The sequence below is a fragment of the Balaenoptera ricei genome, chromosome 1 (genome assembly GCF_028023285.1).
Source record: "Balaenoptera ricei isolate mBalRic1 chromosome 1, mBalRic1.hap2, whole genome shotgun sequence".
Taxonomy (NCBI): Eukaryota; Metazoa; Chordata; class Mammalia; order Artiodactyla; family Balaenopteridae; genus Balaenoptera; species Balaenoptera ricei.
Window position 1 is genome coordinate 86,793,642 of NC_082639.1, and position 22,902 is coordinate 86,816,543.

Consider the following 22,902-nt stretch of genomic DNA (forward strand, 5'->3'; position numbering starts at 1 on the left):
AGTTCTATTAACTTTCAATTTGATATACCTGGGCTGACTCTGACTCCAAAACATTTTAGAAGTTCCAAGTAAGTGGACAGAAAAAGTTGATACTTCTCAGTAGGAGCTTAAAAAATACTCTAAAACAGATGGATAAACCTTTCTGGGGACCAACAGTCCAAATCAACAAGTCCAAGGCCAATAGCACACTTTAAAAACTTCTAGGGTAGGGATGTTGTTCTTCAATGGAGACCAACCTGAGGAAAGAAGACAGGCACAAAATTTAGGTTTCTGGTGAATGGCAGATTTCAGCTTCACAGTTGTGCCTTAATAGCTGAAAGGACACCAAAAGCAAATATCAGATTGAAAAGAGGCTAGGCTCCTATTCTAGTATGCATTGGTGTGATTTCCAGAAGCTAGAGGCCTAGCAGAAGATGTTAGTTAGGTGAACCAAACAGAAAGAAAGAGAGAGAGAGAGAGAAAGCCAGAAAGCCAGACAAATAAATTGACATCTTTGACTATTACTTGACTCCCCCAAAGCTAGCATAATATGAACCTTGAATCCCATAATGCATGCTCTCTTCAAATTAATTGAGACTCTCTCTGAGGAACAAAGACCACATGTGTTGTTTGCTTGTGAACTCTGGACTCAAGTATAATGTAACTTTCACAATCTAGTTACTTGGCCTAGTGGCTTTGAGTGAACGTTTATTATGCTATCACGGACATGTTTATGATCAGTTCTAGCCAGTGAAGGCTATAAAGGTACCTTTCCCTTGACCCAGTCAGTTAATTTTAAAATGCCTTGGGCCAAAACTCTCTGTGGGAAAAAAGCTTCTAGAATTACTAGGTAAAGCCTTGGTTTACGTCTCTTTTGTATTGTGCTGTTTTACTCCATAAACAGTAAATGTGGGTGAATTTTTCATAGAAATAGCGCTTTGTATGTCCTGATTTTCAAAGAATTTGGTACCTTGGATAAAAAGGAATCATATGTGCTGCTTAACCTTTTGTTTGGCATCAACATGAACTTAATATTAGAGGATCCTCTAAAAAATAATCCTTCTCAGAGGTCATTTCACTATGACCATTTTTCCAAGTCAGAGATACAAAGAACAAGGGCTTTAGAATTACTTACCATCTGGTGACTAGTTCCTCCTGAAATGCCTTCCACCCATCCATATTTTAATGTCTTTTCTTTCAATCATGTGTAACACCTCAGCCAAATATGATGGTTTATCATTTATTTTCCCAGCTTCTCTAGGCAGCATTTGTCATATGAATATTCATTCCCTTTCCTTCTAGGTCTCCCTCTCTTGCTGATGACAGCTCCACAGTTGCTGAATTACTAGGTCTATATTTTATAGACAGCCCGAAAGGTTCCTGGACTTAACGTCCCAGGAGATGTGAGGCCCTCCCGATGTGAGAATCTGAAAGCTCATTTTATTGCCCTTGCTATAAACTGGCAAAACACCAGACACAGACACCAACCTGGCTTTAGAAACCAAATCGACAGCTGTAACCCAAAGGGAAAAAAATGTAAAACCCTTTTCTTATTTAACAACAAAAGACAAAACAAAATACCCCTCCACACACACATATACACACACACATATATATATACATGCATACACATATATACATATATATAACAAAGTTTGCATATGCTTCATGCTTATAAATTCATAAACAACATGCATTGCAAACGTGAGCGTTAGCCCCCAAAATACCTTTCTACAAACCCATGTACGCAATAACTCTCTCTTATATTTGTAAGCACAGGGCCAAGGCACAAATGTAAAGAAAATTTCAGCTGTTGGTTTCAGCTAACAGCCACTTGCTACCATTTCAGAGCTGAGCAGTGAGCCTGCTATGTGACCAGTTGTGGCTCTGTGGTTACATGGCAGGTTGTGGTGCTTTGGCTACATGCTAGGACACAAGTGAAAGTCTCAGCCTTCTAGTTTACCACAGAGCTACCAGATACCAGTCACTCATCACTTGGGTCTCATTTTGGGGACAAGTGGATGAATAAAAGGAAACATTTAAAAAGGTGTTTTCTTTAAAAAAAAATAGAGTTGCCAACATAGATAAGTGAATTGGCAGCCCATTGGACTTGGCATCAAGCTAAATATTTCATTATAACGTTTACACCTGACAAAGCTTTCATATTAATTTTTCGAGTTTCATGTCTTTAAAAGGAAAACTCAATCTGTACACTTCCACTTTAAAAATATTGTGTATATATACAGATTCTCTTCTCCCCTTCTAAAAATATTTATTGAACTCCCACTGTATAGTTATCATTCCATCAGAAATAAATGGAAATGCATTTAGAACATCCTTTATGATCTAGAGCCTATCAAATGTGAATGAGGCCTCTCTGATCCAACTGTCTTTTTACTATCTTTTTAAGAGAGAAGTGAGGTATTCTAGCTATTTCACCTCCATATCATTTGTAGCTGTCATGACTTTTTTCTTTCTACTATTTAAAATCAGTGGCTTTTGAAAATAATAAAATTATAATATTAAGATTGGCAATGTTTCTTGTAAAGCATTTCTAAATTCAGCTGTACAAATGTGATTCACCAGAAAGAGGAAAAGTGCCAATTACCAAACAGAAGTTGTTGCTCATGTACAAACCACACTCCTGAATGTTTGTGTTTATTAAACAGAAATCCAAATATCTAATTTTAGTTTCCAGAGAAAAATAAAAGGAGAACTTAAAAGTGGGTCAAACTTTCTAAATTAAAAATTTTTTTTTAAATGCTCCATAAGAAATGCTTTTAAAACTCAGGAGGAATTAAAACAAAGAGGCAGAAGTCATAGCTAAAATTATCAATTACCAAATATAAGTCAAAAAGAAGTATATACTAGAAATAAAATGTTTACTTTTTTCCTATTTTTTTCTTCACATATATGGCTCTGCATTACACTGGAATTTAAAGGTAAATTCAATGCTGACGGAAGACTTGGAATAGAAACCTTTGATTTAAGGAAAGAAATAGAAGTCTATCAACTACTCCATCACTTGGGAAAGTAGAAAGAGAGACTGGACTGCTCTCCCAGTATCAAGGTCCCATCTGCCCTGAGCCAGTGTACTGAAACTGCAGCTTTCTCTATTTTACAACACCCCCTGAGAGAGGCAAAACTGTAAATTAATTTTTTCACCTCAGTTCCGAAACTTTCACCCAGGAAACTGCTTTGCCCAGTCTTCCCCCCCTTCTCCTTCCCCATTCCTCTGGATCAAAATGCGGTAAAGGGTTTATGTCCTTTAACATAAATATGACTCAGAAATTCCTTTGCCTCTTTCAGATTGTGACTACTGCTCTAGCGAATTTATTCTAAGGAAAAATTCTCCCAGAATACTATACAATTTTACATATGTTTCTACTGTGATAGAAATTGCCATTTGCCCAAGTACTTTTTATATAAATGCCCTCAAATTTCTAAGATGGTACAGTATGTTCCACCTACTTTTGTGACAGATGGAAGAGACATTTGGAGTTGTAAAATGTCTGGATGAAGAGCAGAGCCTTCTAATGTTGTCGTTTTACCTCAAAATAAAATAGTTTTTTCTACCCCTGTTAGGTGCTAAAAAATAAATCAATTTTATTGAGTTCCCAAATGCTTAAAGCACTTGTCCTTTTTTACTTAGAAGCCCCCATGCTCTTTCGATATACTTTTGTCCTAAGGCACTTTTCAGCGGTCTTCTAATACTGGCTTTCTGGATTCTGCTTTAGCTAAGGTCTCATTTCATCTCAAATCTATCTTCAACTTTTTAATTCTTTTAACATAGCCCACATTTCCTACTATCTGAGGATGTTTTCATCTGAGTGTTGTGGATTTACCCAAATCAAAAATGTCAAAAACAAATTCGCCATCTTTCTGACTATTCATTCCCAAATAGATCCTTGCTACTTTTGACCCCTTATAATTCTAATATTTACATGTATTTATATATACACTACTATACTATACACACACTTAAATTTGAATCCCCTTTTATTGGACTGATTACTATGTCTTGTAAATGTATTTCTTGTATTTTATCTGGCCTTTTCCCCATGTTTGCAACTACCACCCTAGCAAAGGCCCTTACCATTTCAGATATAGAAAATTGCAAATTCTCCGAAGTACCCTCCCTCATCCTTAAATACCCTGAACACCACTTTCAGAACAGTTTTTCTAACATAACATTTTCATCATATCACTGTGGTGCTCTAAAATAATCAATGGTTCTCCATTACTTAAAGAAAAAAATTCAAGCTCTATCTTCCTAAGCAGTTGCTACCTCTTCGTCCACCATTTTTCATGTCCAACTAAAGTAAAAGTAATGTAGGGAAGTGGATGAAGCATTAAAGTGGGAGTTAAGACAATTGGATTATATTATTTATTTGGTTTCTAACTGGCATATAATCATTGTCAAATAATATCATCTCTCTGATTCTTAGACTGACTCATAATGAAGGGATGGAACCAAGAATAATGATTATAGTCCATGATATTCCTCCTCAGTCCTAAATTTTGTGATTGTAAGATCTAGATTTCTACTCATTATTCTATTGATATCTTATTTATTCTACTTTTACAGTGTAGAATTCACACTCTACACATAGTACATGCCACTTTCTTCACGTGGAATGTCTTTCTTTTCTCTTATTTGAATAATGCTCCTCTTTTAGAGTCTGTCTCAAGTTCCAGTATACCCATATTAAAGCTTTCCAGATTATCACAATGAAGTTTCCGTTTCCTGAACTGCACTATATTCTATAGCACTTATTTTTCTTATCATTGATTTTCAACCCCTGTCTCAACTTTCACATATATGAAAAATAATATTTAACATATTTTCCACTATAATTTATTGCTAATACCTTGGCCACTCTGTTGTATATCCTGATCATTACATTTCAGAATTTCAATACAGTTTGATTATTATTCCCATTATCTGTATAGAGCACAAATGATTATTTCATAAATCTCTCAGTCACTATGTTTACTTGTTTTCATTTCCAACAAATATGATGTATTTTTTGGCCTCATACTCTTCTGCTCAGTTGCCCTGCTTTTGTTCTCTTCTTTTTTAGATAGCTTGGATTCTCAATAGTCAACATGTGTCATTTCACTAGTGACTGGTGGAGTTTTGTGTTAATAAAGATTCTGAAGTTACCTCTGGGCTCAGCAGGAAAGAATGGCACAATGGATCAGCAGTTTCTCCTCTGGTGTGGAGGTGGGAAGTGACATCATAATCACCATCCCTATACTAGGCTGTGAGCTTCAGGTTTCTACTGCCCTAATATATTATCTAGAAGGCAGTGAGATAAAGTAGAAAGGGCTTTGGAATTGCAATCATAAGAATCTAGCTTGGTTGGAGAATCGGCTGTACCACTGCCATTGCATGATTTTTGGCAACTAACAATCTCTGTGACCTTTAGTTTCCTGAATCTAAAATGGAGATTTCATGTACATTTCTAGACATCCTGTAGGATTACTGTGTCATTTAAAATAATATTTGTGAAACCACTCTGTAAACTGATGACATAAAAATATTAGACTTTCTATTTTTGCCTTTTACTGCTATATAAAAAGACTCAAGGGAAAATATCAAAATCTTATGATGCCACTAAAGCAATACTAACATATTGGTGCATTTCCTTTCCCTTGCTTTCCCATATATCTTTTCACAAGTTGGTTTAAATCATATTCAATATATCTTACCCTGGTTTTTAATTTAACATTGTATCACAAGTAGTTTCTCTATTTCACATGATTTTTTTTATAAAAACCATCATTTTAATGATTGTACGACATAATCATTTAGTGGATATGCCATAAATCTCTGAAATAGTCCCTGCTGTTCCTATTACAATTGTAAATGTGTCTCTTCTCTATTTTTTCTTTCTTGTGAAATTAAGCTGGTAATTTGGTATAGATTCATTCAGTCCAGGAATGACACGTCCATTCATGAATTCCACATACATTTATTGACTACTTGCTGCCATGTGCTGAGTTAGATTCTAGGTATACATTAGTGGTCAGAAAAGTTATGACTTCTGTCCTTATAAAAATGTATAGTCTTATGGGGGGGAAGGCAGGAGAATATATTTTAAAAATGGATACAAATAATTGTATAAATATAAATTATAATAATGTGATGAGTGTAAAAACATTTGGAGAATTGGACGGGTGTACCCATTCTCAATTGTGTGTTCAAGGAAAGCTTTACTGAGAATGTGGTATTTCTGAAGGACTAAAAGAAGACAGAATGATGAAAATCTGGGAGAATACAATTCCAGACAAAGAAAATTGTATGTGCCAAGGCCTGAAGTGGGAACATGCTGAGAGGGTTTAATGAATGAAGCAAGAGGAAATCAGAGTGACTGGAGCTTTGTGAACAAGGAGGAAAGTGACCCGAGATGAAGCTGGGGTGAGAGCCTGTATCATGTTGGGCATTGTGTTGTCATGGAATGTGGATTTTATTTTATGGGTAACAAGGTGATTTAATATGTTTTAAAGAGGGCGGAGGCATGCCCGGTTTTGTCCAGCTGCTTTTTAGAGAATGATTGGAGACGTGTAAGAGTGAATGAAGACAGAACAAGTAAAGTGATTGCAGGAGTGCAGGTGAGAGAAGATGGTGACTTGTTCTAGAAAGTGGAAATAGAGATGGAAAGAAAAAGATGAATGTAGAATACGCTTTGGAGGTAGAATTGATAGAACGTGTGTTAGATTGGATGTAGGTGTAGAGGAAAGGGAGATTGCAAAAATGACACATATACAAACTCTGGTGGCTTTGTAATATGTCAGCTTGGCTAGAATGAATTCAGTGCCCAGAATTCTCTTTTGTGTGTGTTTCTGGTTAGGGTGGGCCACAGAGAGATTCTTGTGATATTTGGAAGGCAGAAAGGAAGCAGCAGCCATTTCGGTAGCTCACATACGTTATCACTAATCCACTGATTTACCTCCTTGACATGTGGCAGAACTGGGCCTGCAACTGATCAACTTTCCTCTAGATCCTCCAGCTTCTGCAACTCTTGAGCCAAGTGCATAAGAATATGACGAAGGGCCCTGGCTTCTGTAAGTCACCCATTGCACCAAAGTCAAAGGTAATAAAAAATATGGGCTTCACCCTGTTTTTGACGGTTTCCAGCCTATGCCTCTGGGTTCTAGCTTATGCTTGGTACCTCATGTTACATTCATCTTCCCTTCATGACTGCCTGCCCTGTGGACTTCAAGACCTGACATCAGACACAAAGATAGCAGCCTTACAGAGAGTGCATAACCAGCTATCACAGCTGTATAAGGGTAAATCCCTGTAACAAATCCCTTTATATATAGACATGTGATATGCGTGTGTGTGTCTCCTAGTGGTTCTGCTTCTTTTATTGAACCCTGATTGATACATATAACAAAATCCTTGTTTTTATTTGTAAGCAAATGGCTTTGCTTCTGAAAAATTAATGGGTTTGAAGAGAACAGATGCACCTTTATTTGAGGAAAAATTTTCCGAAGATAGTAATTCTTTAAAGATTTTAAGAACAAAGTGTGCTCTTACTAGAGGTGCAGGAAGAATAAGATCAAGTTTATGAGCCTGTTGTACTTCTGGAAGTTCAGAAAACTTTATAACACTGGTGTGCTAGCAAAATCTGATGGGAGTAAAAGTAAAAGAAAAGAAGGAGGTGGGGAGGAAGAAAGGAAGGAGAAAAGGAAAGGAAGGAGGGAGAAAGAAAGAAAAGAATAGAGGGAAGGAAGGAGTGAGGAGAGGAGGGAATACATCGTTTTGAAAAAGAGAATTATATTTAATTAATAACAAATTTTAAAATATACCAAGGGGAGTTTTGGGGGGAGGGTGGTTGTTTTATTTCTATATGATTTTTTTAAGGAGGATGATATCTTAGTGATTCCAAAGAGAAAATACTTACAGTTAACTAACTACTACAGTAAGCTCTGTTGACTCCACGGGCAGAAATTGTTACACCCAGAAGAGAAACAGATGATTAAAGAAACATACAGCATTTCCCTAAAATATTATTTCAGTGAATCAGTTTCAAATTTCGAAGTCTTTAAAAGGCAGCATTCATGAGAAAAAAAAAGAAACAGATTTTAGTCAAATGACCTCTCTGTCACCAGCCTATGACTTTAGACAATATGTTGGGAAAATGAATGCAGCATAGGTTAGAAGCAGACCAAAGTTACCCTCAAGCCCGTTGTTACTGTAGCAAATACACGCATGCAAATACATGTCTGTGCTTAAATCAGATGGTAAAGCAGTTATTTTTTACGATCACAAGAGGACAGAAAACATGCCTAACTATACAAATTGCAATATTGGAGACTGATAATAATAAAAGTTAGTTTTTTCATAGTCAAAAGGACCAAAGAAATTGCCCTTCCATTCTAAAGTAGTTACAACTTCTAAGATTTTAGCATCTTGATAGTGCATCAACATACTGCTATTTTAGCCTTTTTACTGCAGATAGAAAAGTCTAAACATGAATCAGAAAATAGTATATACTACTAACTTTATGTCATTCATACAAACATTTATTGAGAACCTATGTGTGCCAGGTACTGTACTAGAAACTAAGACTTCAAAGATGAATAAATTTGCTCCTGGTCCTCCAGTAGCTGATGGATTAGTGTTGGCTAACTGAACCATTCACTGAGTAATCCTAGATTATCTACTCTTCTGCTTAAGTCTAATTAACTTCAATTAATTAGCTCTGTCTTCAATTTCTCACTAGAATTTTGAAAAATAAATATGATTATACATGGATTGTCAAGGCTCCCATGGAAACAAGTAATCATTCTACATGTACAGCAGGACTGCCTTCCCTGCTACCTTTAAAGATAGGAGTGATCACACTTGCTTTCCCTAGTGAACTGGCCCCAGTGGTGCCTTGGAGCTAGCTTGTACTGGCTCTTGCAAGCACAGATTTGGGGAGCTGATAGCTGAAAATAGCCATTATTAACAACTAAATTATATAAATTAAGAAATAAATTAAGTTTAAAATGTAAGATAATAAATACTCAAAAAACACCACTTCCTAATTAGTTCACTATATTTTATTATCTCGGATTTTCTTGAGGGTATTCCTGTCTGTCGTCTTTATGTGGTGAAAATACTATATGATGGTCTTCATTTCCTTCTAACGCCACGTTCATCATGTTGATAACTTAAAGTCAGTCACAGTGGGAGTATTTACACTCAGATATTTGCAAACACTGCGAATCAGTGCTTTTCTTCCTCTGGCTGATGAACATTTTTCTAGAATACCCCAGAGTAAGAGTGCTATGTGGCATTTCCAGGTAGAACCTTCCCAGCTAGTGTGCTTTTTTTCTCCCTCCTGAGATGAGCATGGAAACATGTGTTGAGATAGAGCATCCATCTGTCTGGATCTCTGAGTCACTATGATGAGTAGAGCCTCTACCTCCAACCCCAGTCTCCAGACCCAATGGACTTGTGTCATGAAATAGAAATAATTTCTTTTGCTTTTTTGCTACCATAGTCTATTTTAACTGATAAAAAACAACAATAAAGTATTCCCAAAATTTTGGAGAAAAATGGTACCGTTATAATGGTGTAACACTGCCCTGCCTACAGTCTGCTTGTGCACCATCCTACTCATCTTCATTTTTGTTGACAATTGTCATGTACAAGGAGAAAATATTTGCTAAAATAGTAAGTGTTTCTAAAACTTTCACGTTTCTTTAAGTTTGGCTCACTGGGTTGCTCCTTCAAATGGTCTCCTTTTATCTATTGCTCTAACTGTAAACAACTTATTTCTTAAATCTAACAAATAGAGTGTGGGTGTACTTATTTTCTTACTTATTACTTACACTTATATAGACATTTATCTGCTTCATCTATCTGATGAAGATAGACACAGTCACCACTGTGAAATTTTTTTTTCAAGATTCCTACATGATCATAGCCCACATACCTCATGGTGAAATTTGAGGGCCAAAAATTTTAGACAGTGAGAAAGAGAGATGAGAGGGAGAGGGAGAGGGGAAGGAAAGAGGGGGAGGGAGGAATGTGCTTTTAAAGAAGTTGAGAGTGTTGCACAGCAAAGGAAACCATAAACAAGACGAAAAGACAACCCTCAGAATGGGAGAAAATATTTGCAAATGAAGCAACTGACAAAGGATTAATCTCCAAAATTTACAAGCAGCTCATGCAGCTCAATATCAAAAAAACAAACAACCCAATCCAAAAATGGGCAGAAGAGCTAAATAGCCATTCTCCAAAGAAGATATCCAGATTGCCAACAAACACATGAAAGAATACTCAACATCACTAATCATTAGAGAAATGCAAATCAAAACTACAATGAGATATCACCTCACACCGGTCAGAATGGCCATAATCAAAAAATCTACAAACAATAAATGCTGGAGAGGATGTGGAGAAAAGGGAACCCTCTTGCACTGTTGGTGGGAATGTAAATTGATACAGCCACTATGGAGAACAGTATGGAGGTTCCTTAAAAAACTAAAAATAGAACTACTATACGACCCAGCAATCCCACTACTGGGCATATACCCAGAGAAAACCATAATTCAAAAAGAGTCATGTACCAAAATATTCATTGCAGCTCTATTTGCAATAGCCAGGACATGGAAGCAACGTAAGTGTCCCTCAACAGATGAATGGATAAAGATGTGGCACATATATACAATGGAATATTACTCAGCCATAAAAAGGAATGAAACTGAGTTATTTGTAGTGAGGTGGATCGACCTAGAGACTGTCATAGAGAGTGAAGTAAGTCAGAAAGAGAAAAACAAATACTGTATGCTAACACATATATATGGAATCTAAAAAAAAAAGAAAAAGAAAAAAATGGTCATGAAGAACCTAGGGGCAAGATGGGAATAAAGATGCAGACTTACTAGAGAATGGACTTGAGGATATGGGGAGGGAGGAAGGGTAAGCTGGGACAAAGTGAGAGAGTGGCATGGACATATATACTCTACCAAACTTAAAATAGCTAGTGGGAAGCAGCCGCATAGCACAGGGAGATCAGCTTGGTGCTTTGTGACCACCTAGAGGGGTGGGACAGGGAGGGTGGGAGGGAGATGCAAGAGGGAGGAGATATGGGGACATATGTATATGTATAACTGATTCACTTTGTTATAAAGCAGAAACTAACACACCATTGTAAAGCAATTATACTCCAATAAAGATGTTAAAAAAAAAAAGAAGTTGAGAGTGATAGTAATTCAGAGTTGCATCAGAAAGAAGTTATATACAGATTTTTCATATTAGAGAGATTTTCTTCTTTTGAAAAATATTTTGGCTTGCATATAGAATTAAGCCATTTTAGTCAATATTTTTAAACAGATAGACTTTGAAGATCTGGAAGCTATCAAGATAGACTTAGTATCATTACAAAGATGATGAAAATACAAGGATCCCAAGAGCATGAGTTTGAGAAGCCAGAACTGGAGCTGGTTGACTGGATGAATGTCCCTTATATGCTGGGTGTAGAAAAACTCTGGGCCTGAATGAAAGCATAGGAGAAAATGGGCATGCTGCCTACAGTGTTATTCACTTTTGGAACAGGTCTGCCATTATCTCTCATAAACAATCAGAGAATGAAGACAATTATCTAATTTATTCAGGAAAAGTTATCCTCATGTAACTAAAGTTATTATTAAATATGTAAGTAAAGGTCAAAATTGAATTATTTGAATTACTTTTAAAAAGGAAATAGATCCTGCCTTGACACCAGTTAAGCCCAGTCCCCTAAAGATGACCCTGATGAGCCTTCTGCATTGTTCAAATACATTGTTTTGTTGAACTCTACTTCTCTTTCCATAGGTAAATAACCTCTCTGCTCACTGGCTCCTTGGCTTCTGCATTCTTCCTCAAATGCCCAAATCTCCTCTAATCCAAGTAAATCCTCTACTGGTATTGGGTCCTACAAAGAAATATTGTCTACATTGGCTAAGGTATCATGTTTTGCCAAGAAGAATGACTCTTCTGTTGTTTTCTAATCCTCACTGCATTCAAGCAGTTAGTCATTACGCCCTGTTAACAGATTGACAGAATAGTCTGGAGTTGTGGTTCCCAAAGTGCAATAACTAGCAAGTTATTGCAGGGAGTCTGGTCAATCATGTGGACATCAAACAGTATTTATGTACTGAAAACATGATCTTTCATACATATATACTGTGTTTCACACATATGCAGATACTATTTGATCAATAAATGAGAAATTTATTTTAATATATTCCTGAATTTGAACTAACCTTTTGAGCATTTGGTCACTCAAAAATTAAAAAATGTGATTTCTATTACACAGAATTGCTCAATTTTAAAATAGTGCCTTTTTCTTTTAATATATTTTTTCTTCAAACAATCTATGTTATTATATAAATGCTTAGAAAACTTAGTAATAAATAAGACATAAATATATATATGTACATATGGTGTGTGTGTTTATGTAAAATATTCAAATGTGTTTAGAGATTCCAAGCCCTAGGCTATGAATTTTTTTGGTCCCTGATTCATCAGTAATTATTCTTCAAGCAGCTCTCCATTTTCCAGAATTTGATGAAATTCTTCATCTGCTGATGCCTTCTTTCTCTCCGCGAGGTATTACGGATTTATATCTTTGTATTCTTTACGATAATTTTAGATGGATTTTTCTTAGGAAAAATATGTAAATGTTCTCAAGCTACGGTTTCCAACCAGAAGCCTCTTTTCAAAAATTCTAACATCAAGAAGGGGTCCTCATTCTTGGAAACATTAGGAACCTCTGGTGGAAGAGGAAGAGCCCTAAGGGAGAATTGGGAGAACTAGATTCTACCCTGGCTTTGCAGCAACATCCATCAGGATGACTGTGAACCAGCTACCTGCACCTTCTGTGCCCTAGTTTGCTTCTCTCTGAAACGAACACTTGGGCTAGTTGGTCTCTGGGTCTTCTATTCAGTAGTGCTCTGCTCCACTTGACATGTGGAGTAAAAATGGACAGCCTCCTACCTACAGAAGTTACCATCAAATTGAAGAACAGGAAGGGAAAGAAGACTGGGTGCTAAGGAATGAATGGAGAGGCAGAAAACAAGACGCTAGTAGAAAAAAGAACCCTTGAATGCGACAGAGTCTGAAGTTGGAGCCTATCAGAGGAGCTTGTGTCAAGATCCATGGAACACAGACGTGGTCCCTAGCATGCAAGGAAAATTGACTTGGCAGGAATGATCTAAATAGAATAAGAAGGAGAAAATATGGGAAAGGCCAAGAAGTAGGTGGTTGTGGTCATTAAAACAGGAAATACCTGAAGCCTGGCTGTGTACCCTGGCAGGGGGAAGAGCAAAGAGGGATTATGTTTCACTTAGAGTGGCAGGGATGAATACAACCATATCCCTTAATTATCGTTCTCTAGAATAAAGTAGCATGTTTTGAATGAGGGGAGATCAAAATACTTCTGATAAAGAAAAATTCTAAAATAGTTCAGTCAGAGATGAAGCTAGGGGGTTGGAAAATATGAGTTCTGAATGAATGCAGATTAATCTGAAAAAACAAACAAAATACAAAAAGAAAACTCTGAAAAGGCCAAGCAAAATAAAGAGTGATTTCAACTGGCTGGCTTTCTTCCTTGCCTTTGTGAGTCTAGATAAGGAGCTTTGTGGTAGTGGGAAGGCAGTGAAACTTTAATTGCCTATTAACTGGCTCCTTCTGTTTATATCCTTTCTCTACTCTGTCGCCTATCCCCTGACTTGGCCACGGCCTCCGATGCTAAATGGGTTCTGATCAGCTAAAAATCACACAGTAATTTAAGCTGGAAATTTTAGTTAAATCCAGTCAATTCCCCAACATCTTTTCAAAAGAATGAAGGGTTTAATCAGTACAATACAAGCCATGGGGAATATGGGAGAGATCAGGTCAGAATGTGGGTCAGAAAAACTATAGAGTAAGTGCTAATGGGATAAGGACGCCTGAGCTTTTTATCTTATTAGCGCTTCCCATGTCAAATTAGCAAAATGGTTCCGGCACCAAAGTGTTGAGATAAAATGTTCATATGGTACGTGTTCCCCAGAAGGATTCTCTATGAGCCTCTTCTAAGGAGATTCAACTTTTCTTCTCTTTTCTTTTTTATCGTCAGAGGTAAGCGTGATTATGTAAGCCAGACACATCTACTTTGTATCCCAGTGACCTCTGTGGAAATATAGCTTAATCAGCAAGACCACTGCATTACAAAATTCCAAGGAGCACCACTGACAAAGCATATGATGTGAAGGGTGCCCCCTGGAGTTGTGTGATGCGATCGTGAGAGCTTTTATCTGGACAAATTTCCTTGTTATAACTATGAAGTAAAAAATATATATTCCAGAAGCTGAACCTCAAAAAGAGACTCATTATTTAGAAGAGTGCTTTTTGTTTAAATAGGCGTACATACCAGTGTCATCTGGGTATCTTTTTCCTATTTTTTAATTGAGGTATAATTGACATATAACATTATATTAGATTCAGGTGTACAGTGTAATGATTTGATTTGTATATATTGTGAAATGATTACCACAGTAAATCTAGTTAACATCCTGAGTAACTTTTTCAGTATTTTCAAGCCAGGTCCCTTTCCAATACTATATTCTGTGTCACATGGATAAGTAATTAGACTTTAATAAGATGTGGACAGTTATTTTTAAAAATCCATTTATTCAATAAATACAAAGAACTTTTCATGTGCCAGCCTCACTGGTCTTTTCTCAGTTAAAGTATGTAATAGAAGTAAAGCACTTTAACAGCGTTAGCTGTGACTATTACTTCTCCGACATTCCAAGCTCCTTCTTGCCTCAAGACCGTTTTTTAACCCAGTTTCCCTGTATTTTAGAACGTTTCTTCCCCTCTCTACACTCTTATTCCTATAACTAAATTCTTCTTATCGTTCAGGGATCAGCTTAAAAATCACTCCTTAACTATTTTATCTAAAGTAATTTTTCTCCCTTCTATTTTTACCTATCTCAGCCCCACATTGGTTTCCCAGATAGCACTTACCATCATTTGTCAGGATCTTACTGATTGATTTACTTATTTATTGTCTGACTCACCAGATGATGGATAATCTACAAGGTGGAGAAAGTGTGTGCACATTGTGGGACCTCACACAATCTTTGTTAAAATAATATATGAGTAACTGATTGAGCCCGACACTTTAATTTTCCCAAGAAAAATTCAGTATTCAGTTCACCTGGAAGTCATTCGTTTTCTTCTGTGGTTTTGAGTCAAATTGTGAAAGTGAATTTTATGGGACACAGTCATTAATATGTTTACTGATTTCTTTTCAAACTTGGAAGAGGTTTGGATTCAAGGGAAACGTTGTAAGTGGTTATTTCCTAGTACTTGTGGGAGTAGTTATAAGACTGATGTGCAAGCTCCTCATGGTATCACAGCAAACACCCTGAAACCTAAAGTCGAAATGTAGAATGCTCAGCTATTGTATGTGAACATATTCCTGATTCAATCACACAAGTACAATTTGTGTAAACTACAATATAAACATATATGTGTTCTAATTTTTTAGAAAAAGATGGTTTCTAGGATGTTTCATCCACCAAATTTCGTTGAACTAGACTCTATCAAATGCAGCAAATAAAGACTAGTACGACCTGTGTAATATATAAAATGTATGCAGCATTTGTTTGGCACCACTAACATCAATGACACTTATACTGGTTTGAAATTTTCCCACTGACTGATATTTAGACCAACTGGACCATCAAGGAAGTCAGCTAATTACAACTAGGTAATGCACTGACAATGTCTGGGACATGTTGCAGTGTTTTTTTTCACGTTGGTTACCAGAACTCTGTAATTACATCATGTCAATAGTTGCTATAGCATATAACATATTTCCATTGTAGAGGTAAATGAACCATTGTTAAGAACGACACAATAAGATTATACAGTTTAATCCAGTCTTTTAGTTGCAGGGGAAAAAATATTCCCTCAAGTTAGCTCAAAGAAATAATTTATTGGAAAGACATAGTATCTTCAGGGAAATAAGTTGTAACCAATGGGGAACTGGAACCCTCAGGGGCTGAGACATCTCTTCTCTCCATTTTCCCTTGTCTCTCTAGTAGCTTATATGGTCTGTGTTCTCTGGTGCACCTACTCCATTGTTTCTACTTTTCTCTAGAGAGTGGCATTGGTGCACCATTGCTGATAATGCCTGCCCTATATCTCACTTGACAAGACCTTTCATTTTGCACTGCCTCCCTCCCCATTATTTTCTGGATATGCAATTTATTGAAAGTAACTAATTAGTTGATGGCACATGAGTGGATTGTTTCCCCTGGGTTAGATGTTCAACTCAGACTTAATCTGTAGTGGCTGTGATGTGGAGTCACATGGTGGAGATATGGTTGTCTAATCCAGCCCTTTGCAGGAAAATGGAGAAAGGAACTGATTCTAAGAGAAGGTTGTGCAGGCAGGCATATATCTCAAAATCAATGTTCTACATTTACCAACACAAAAAAAGTCTGTGGAAATGAAAATAAGAGCAGAAAATTTGAAGTAGCTCTCACAAAAATTTAAAATGATTCTTGGGAAATGCATATTGCTTCATGTATATTTTAAATCTAAATTCATACTATCTCACTGTATGTAAGACTATGTCCATTATGTAACATGACATTCTTTGGATTTATAAAGAACAACAATTTATTCTAAATAATCTTCCTCATTTTAATTTTTCCTCCCATGAATACATGGGTATCCATTTCTGGGGTAATATGAGGAAAATTATTTCAATTCTGCCCTCTCTTTTCCAGCTTTCACAAGGTCTAAGTCTCCTCAGGCATGATTTCCCTGACTTAAGTTTCACTGGATAACTCAGAGCTGTTCCCTCCTTGATTATCCTTGGTCCACAGTAAATATCTTTCTTTTTCTCTCTCTTTTTTCTCTTCCATCTTTCTCTTTTATCTTCCAAAAGCCCATTATTATTTTCTTTAAACAACAATTCTCAGTGTCTTTTGTAGTTACACAACTGTTGTGAATATTAATGGTATCCTTCAAGGGGTATTATTTATAGCAGGAAATATGGGTCTTTGATCAGTGTTTTCTCTTGAATAAAAACCTCATGCATTGTGGGTAGATTGTATTTCTCTTATCTTAGGTTGGGCATTTTGTTGCTCATTTCCATCTTATATTATAGAGTTGGAGGCTGTTGGAGACTTTTAAGTTGTTCTTCTTGAAAAGCCTTTTTCCCCTTTATTATGTGAGCTCTCTAATGCTGGCCCTGTGTATGGTGATGTCTGCCCTGGTTGGAAATCCTTTTGCTACACTCCCTAAAGGCAGCAAGTGATTCAGAGAGGACTGTGTAATTTGTTTTGTACTGTGGAATTCCTGCCATGCCTATATGTATTTAGACCACAGGCAAACCAATAAAGTTGTCATAGAAACAAAGCATTTCATGAATAAATCAATCCATAACAAACTTGTAAACTTCAGACAACCCACTGTGCCTTAACAACACATCCGTTACAAACACAAAATAATCATGTTTGTAATGAGCAATGCACAATATTATTCTTTCCCATACATTTGGTCCTGTTTGCCATCTTATAAATATTCCTTAATGTATTTTTATGCAGCCTGTGGATTCCTACTGAGCTGGAATGAAATAAGTAACTCCAGCTGGTATGATAATACTAGAAAAGCAGACTTTTAAAAATGTGGCTGATGGTGAACCCCAGTTCAAACAGTATGCCTGGAATACCTACTCCGATGACCAGAGGGGATTGAAACCATGGCTAAACAAATTTTCCTCATTTTGATCAACTCCAGTATTCTTTTTCACTTTTCAGTTTTCTTGTTTGGCTCTTAGTACCCAGTTCTGCCTGAAAAGGGTGTCTTTAGGGAATGTGGTTGATGGGAGGGGGTCACTAGGGTGGGGCGGGGAGCGATTTGAAAAGTGACACTGAGTATTTTAAAAAAAGGATGAATGCTCTTTGCCAGAAACCATCATGACTGGAGTGGAGAGAGAGAGTGCTTTGAGGAGGAAAAGAGAATATTATCGTTTAAAACTTAAGTTCCTCTGCAGGCAGTAAAAAGACAAGGAAAAGGCAAATGTAGAGAAGGGGGTCAGTGTAATACAAGTCCTTGGGGCTTGCTTTGGCTTCCTGAACATGAAAACTTTTCTTATTTTCATTCTGAGTGAAATTCTCTCCATGGCTATGTTTGGGTCCCGCCTTACAGACATGGTAGACCTTGTTGAGGTTTTTCCTCGGTTCCTGTGAGTTGTGTTAAGGCCTTTAACCACGGCTTCATTGTGACATCTCAGCCTAATTAGACATCTTCTTAATGCCTGTAATCAGAGGAGCCTTCTGTCTATATTTTGGGGTATAGATGTGAATTTCATTTTCCAATAACTGACTTCCACTTTAGCACGTTAAATCTTACTTTTTGGCCCCTCATGACATCTGAGACGATTCCATAACTTTTCAGCCACTGTCAGTTATTAAAATTAAGTCCAATATGACATATAGTCTTAATCCCATATTTAATTCAAACCTTTCCCCTCCATCTTTTAAATGAGGAGGGTGGATTTAGCCAACCCTCTTGCTTTTCCTCTCCTACTCCAAGGGTTTAGGTAGACCCCAGGGACGTCTCTTTTCCTAAGGTCTGTTGGATCTGGGCAGGAGGATGGACGGGGAAGCTTTTCTTTAGCTACTGGGCAGACATTTGTACATTGTGGTCTCTGTGCTTCTGGTGGCCTCTATCAAGTGGTAGTCTTGCACAGCTGGTGGGCATGGTTTCCTTGGGTCTTCAAAGTCCATCAACCACGGATGATACCCTCATAAATGGGATGCAGGGGTTGTACTTGGTGGAATAGTGCCCCCCCATTCATGTCCACCAGAACCTGTGAATATGACCTTATTTGGTAACAGGGTCTTTGCAGATATAACCACGTTAGGATGAAGTCACACTGGATTAGGGTGGGCCCTAATCCAATGACTGGTAACTTTGAAAGAAGAAGGAAATTTGAACACAAAGACATAGAAGAAGGGTGTCCCATGTGAAGATGAAGACAGAGATTAGAGTGATGCATCTACAAGCCTTAGGAACACCAAGGATTTCTGACAACCACCAGATGCTAGGAAAAGTCAAGGAAGGATTCTCCCCTACAGCCTTCAGAGGGGAGCATGGCCGGCCAACCCATTGATTTCAGACTTCTAGCCTCAAAAACTATGAGAGAATAAATTTCTGCTGTTTGAAGCCACCAGTTTGTTATACTTTGTTATGGTAGGCCTAAGAAACAAATAATGGGGTCCATACCTCAAACTCCATTTTTATTTTTATTTTATTATTTTTTTAACAACTTTATTGGAGTATAATTGCTTTACAATGTTGTGTTAGTTGCTGCTGTATAACAAAGTGAATCAGCTATGTGTATACACATTTCCCCATATCCCTTCCCTCTTGCATCTCCCTCCCGCCCTCCCTATCCCACCTGTCTAGGTGGACACAAAGCACCGAGCTGATCTCCCTGTGCTATGCAGCTGCTTCCCACTAGCTATTTTACACTTGATAGTGAATATATGTCCATGCCACTCTCTCACTTCGTCTCAGCTTACCGTTCCCGCTCCCCATATCCTCAAGTCCATTCTCTATGTCTGCGTCTTTATACCTGTCCTGCCCCTAGGTTCTTCAGAACCATTTATTTTTTTATTTAGATTCCATATATATGTGTTAGCATACGGTATTTGTTTTTCTCTTTCTGACTTACTTCACTCTGTCTGACAGTCTCTAGGTCCATCCACCTCAGTACAAATAACTCAATTTTGTTTCTTTTTAGGGCTGAGTAATATTCCATTGTATATATGTGCCACATCTTCTTTATCCATTCATCTGTTGATGGACGCTTAGGTTGCTTCCATGTCCTGGCTATTGTAAATAGTGCTGCAATGAACATTGTGGTACATGACACTTTTTGCATTAAGGTTTTCTCCGGGTATATGTCCAGTAGTGGGATGGCTGAGTCATATGGTAGTTCTATTTTTAGTTTTTTAAGGAACCTCCATACTGTTCTCCATAGTGGCTGTATCAATTTACATTCCCACCAACAGTGCAAGAGGGTTCCCTTTTCTCCACACCCTCTCCAGCATTTATTGATTCTAGATTTTTGATGATGGCCATTCTGACCAGTGTGAGGTGATACCTCATTGTAGTTTTGATTTGCATTTCTCTAATGATTAATGATGTTGAGTACCCTTTCATGTGTTTGTTGGCAATCTGTATATCTTCTTTGGAGAAATATCTGTTTAGGTCTTCTGCCCATTTTTGGATTGGGTTGTTTGTTCTTTTGATACTGAGCTGCATGAGCTGCTTTTAAATTTTGGAGATTAATCTTTTGTCAGTTGCTTCATTTGCAAATATTTTCTCCCATTCTGAGGGTTGTCTTTTCATCTTATTTATGGTTTCCTTTGCTGTGCAAAAGTTTTTAAGTTTCATTAGGTCCCATTTGTTTATTTTTGTTTTTATTTCCATTTCTCTAGGAGGTGGGTCCAAAAGGATCTTGCTGTGACTTAGGCCATAGAGTGTTCTGCTATGTTTTCCTCTAAGAGTTTTATAGTGTCCAGCCTTACATTTAGGTCTCTAATTCATTTTGAGTTTATTTTTGTGTCTGGTGTTAGGGAGTGTTCTAATTTCATTCTTTTGCATGTAGCTGTCCATTTTTCCAAGCACCACTTATTGAAGAGGTTGTCTTTTCTCCATTGTATATTCTTGCCTCCTTTATCAAAGATAAGGTGACCATATGTGCATGGGTTTATCTCTGGGCTTTCTAACCTGTTCCATTGATCTATATTTCTGTTTTTGTGCCAATACCATACTGTCTTGATTACTGTAGCTTTGTAGTATAGTCTGAAGTCAGGGAGCCTGCCTCTTCCAGCTCTGTTTTTCTTTCTCAAGATTGCTTTGGCTGTTTGGGGTCTTTTGTGTTTCCATACAAATTGTGAAATTTTTTTTTCTAGTTCTGTGAAAAATGCAATTGATAGTTTGATAGGAATTGTATGAAATCTGTAGATTGCTTTGGGTAATATAGTCAATTTCACAATGTTGATTCTTCCAATCCAAGAACATGGTATATCTCTTCATCTGTTTGTGTCATCTTTAATTTCTTTCACCAGTGTCTTATAGTTTTCTGCATACAGGTCTTTTGTCTCCTTAGGTAGGTTTATTCATAGGTATTTTATTCTTTTTGTTGCAATGGTAAATGGGAGTGTTTCCTTAATTTCTCTTTCAGATTTTTCATCATTAGTGTATAGGAATGGAAGACATTCCTGTGCATTAATTTTGTATCCTGCTACTTTACCAAATTCATTGAGTAGCTCTAGTAGTTTTGTGGTAGCATCTTTAGGAGTCTCTATGTATAGTATCATGTCACCTGCAAACAGTGGCAGTTTTACTTTTTCTTTTCCAATTTGGATTCCTTTTATTTCTTCTTCTTCTCTGATTGCTGTGGCTAAAACTTCCAAAACTATGTTGAATAATAGTGGTGAGAGTGGAAACCCTGTCTTGTTCCTGATCTTAGTGGAAATGGTTTCAGTTTTTCACCATTTAGAACGATGTTGGCTGTGGGTTTGTCAGATATGGCCTTTATTATGTTGAGGTAAGTTCCCTCTATGCCTACTTTCTGGAGAATTTTTATCATAAATGGGTGTTGAATATTGTTGAAAGCTTCTTCTGCATCTGTTGAGATTATCATATGGTTTTTCTCCTTCACTTTGTTAACATGGTGTATCACACTGATTGATTTGCATATATTGAAGAATCCTTGCATTCCTAGGGTAATCCCCAATTGATCATCGTGTATGATCCTTTTAATGTGTTGCTGGATTCTGTTTGCTAGTATTTTGTTGAGGATTTTTGCATCTATGTTCATCAGTGATATTAGCCTGTAGTTTTCTTTTTTTTGTAACATTTTGTCTGGTTTTGGTATCAGGGTGATGGTGACCTTGTAGAATGAGTTTGGGAGTGTTCCTCTCTCTGCTATATTTTGGAAGAGTTGGAAGAAGGATAGGTGTTAGCTCTTCTCTAAATGTTTGGTAGAATTCGCCTGTGAGGCCATCTGGTCCTGCGCTTTTGTTTGTTGGAAGATTTTTAATCACATTCTCAATTTCAGTGCTTGTGATTGGTCTGTTTATATTTTCTATTTCTTCCTGGTTCAGTCTTGGAAGGTTGTGCTTTTCTAAGAAATTGTCCATTTCTTCCAGGTTTTCCATTTTATTTCCTTATAGTTGCTTGTAGTAATCTCTCACGATCCTTTGTATTTCTGCAGTGTCAGTTGTTACTTCTTTTTCATTTATAATTCTGTTGATTTGAATCTTCTCCCTTTTTTTCTTGATGAGTCTTGATGATAAACCATTAAATTTATCCATTTTGTTTATCTTCTCAAAGAACCAGTTTTTAGTTTTATTGATCTTGGCTATTGTTTCCTTCATTTCTTTTAAATTTATTTCTGATCTGATCTTTATGATTTCTTTCCTTCTGCGAACTTTTGGGTTTTTTTGTTCTTCTTTCTCTGATTGCTTTATGTGTAAGGTTAGGTTGTTTATTTGAGATGTTTCTTGTTTCTTGAGGTAGGATTGTATTGCTATAAACTTCCGTCTTAGAAGTGCTTTTGCTGCATCCCATAGGTTTTGGGCTGTCGTGTTTTCATTGTCTTTTGTTTGTAGGTATTTTTTGATTTCCTCTTTGATTTCTTCAGTCGTCTCTTGGTTATTTAGTAACATATTGTTTAGCCTCCATGTGTTTGTGTTTTTTACAGTTTTTTTCCAGTAATTGATATCTAGTCTCATAGCATTGTGGTCGGAAAAGATACCTGATACGATTTTAATTTTCTTAAATTTACCAAGGCTTGGTTTGTGACCCAAGATATGATCTATCCTGGAGAATGTTCCATGAGCCCTTAAGAAGAA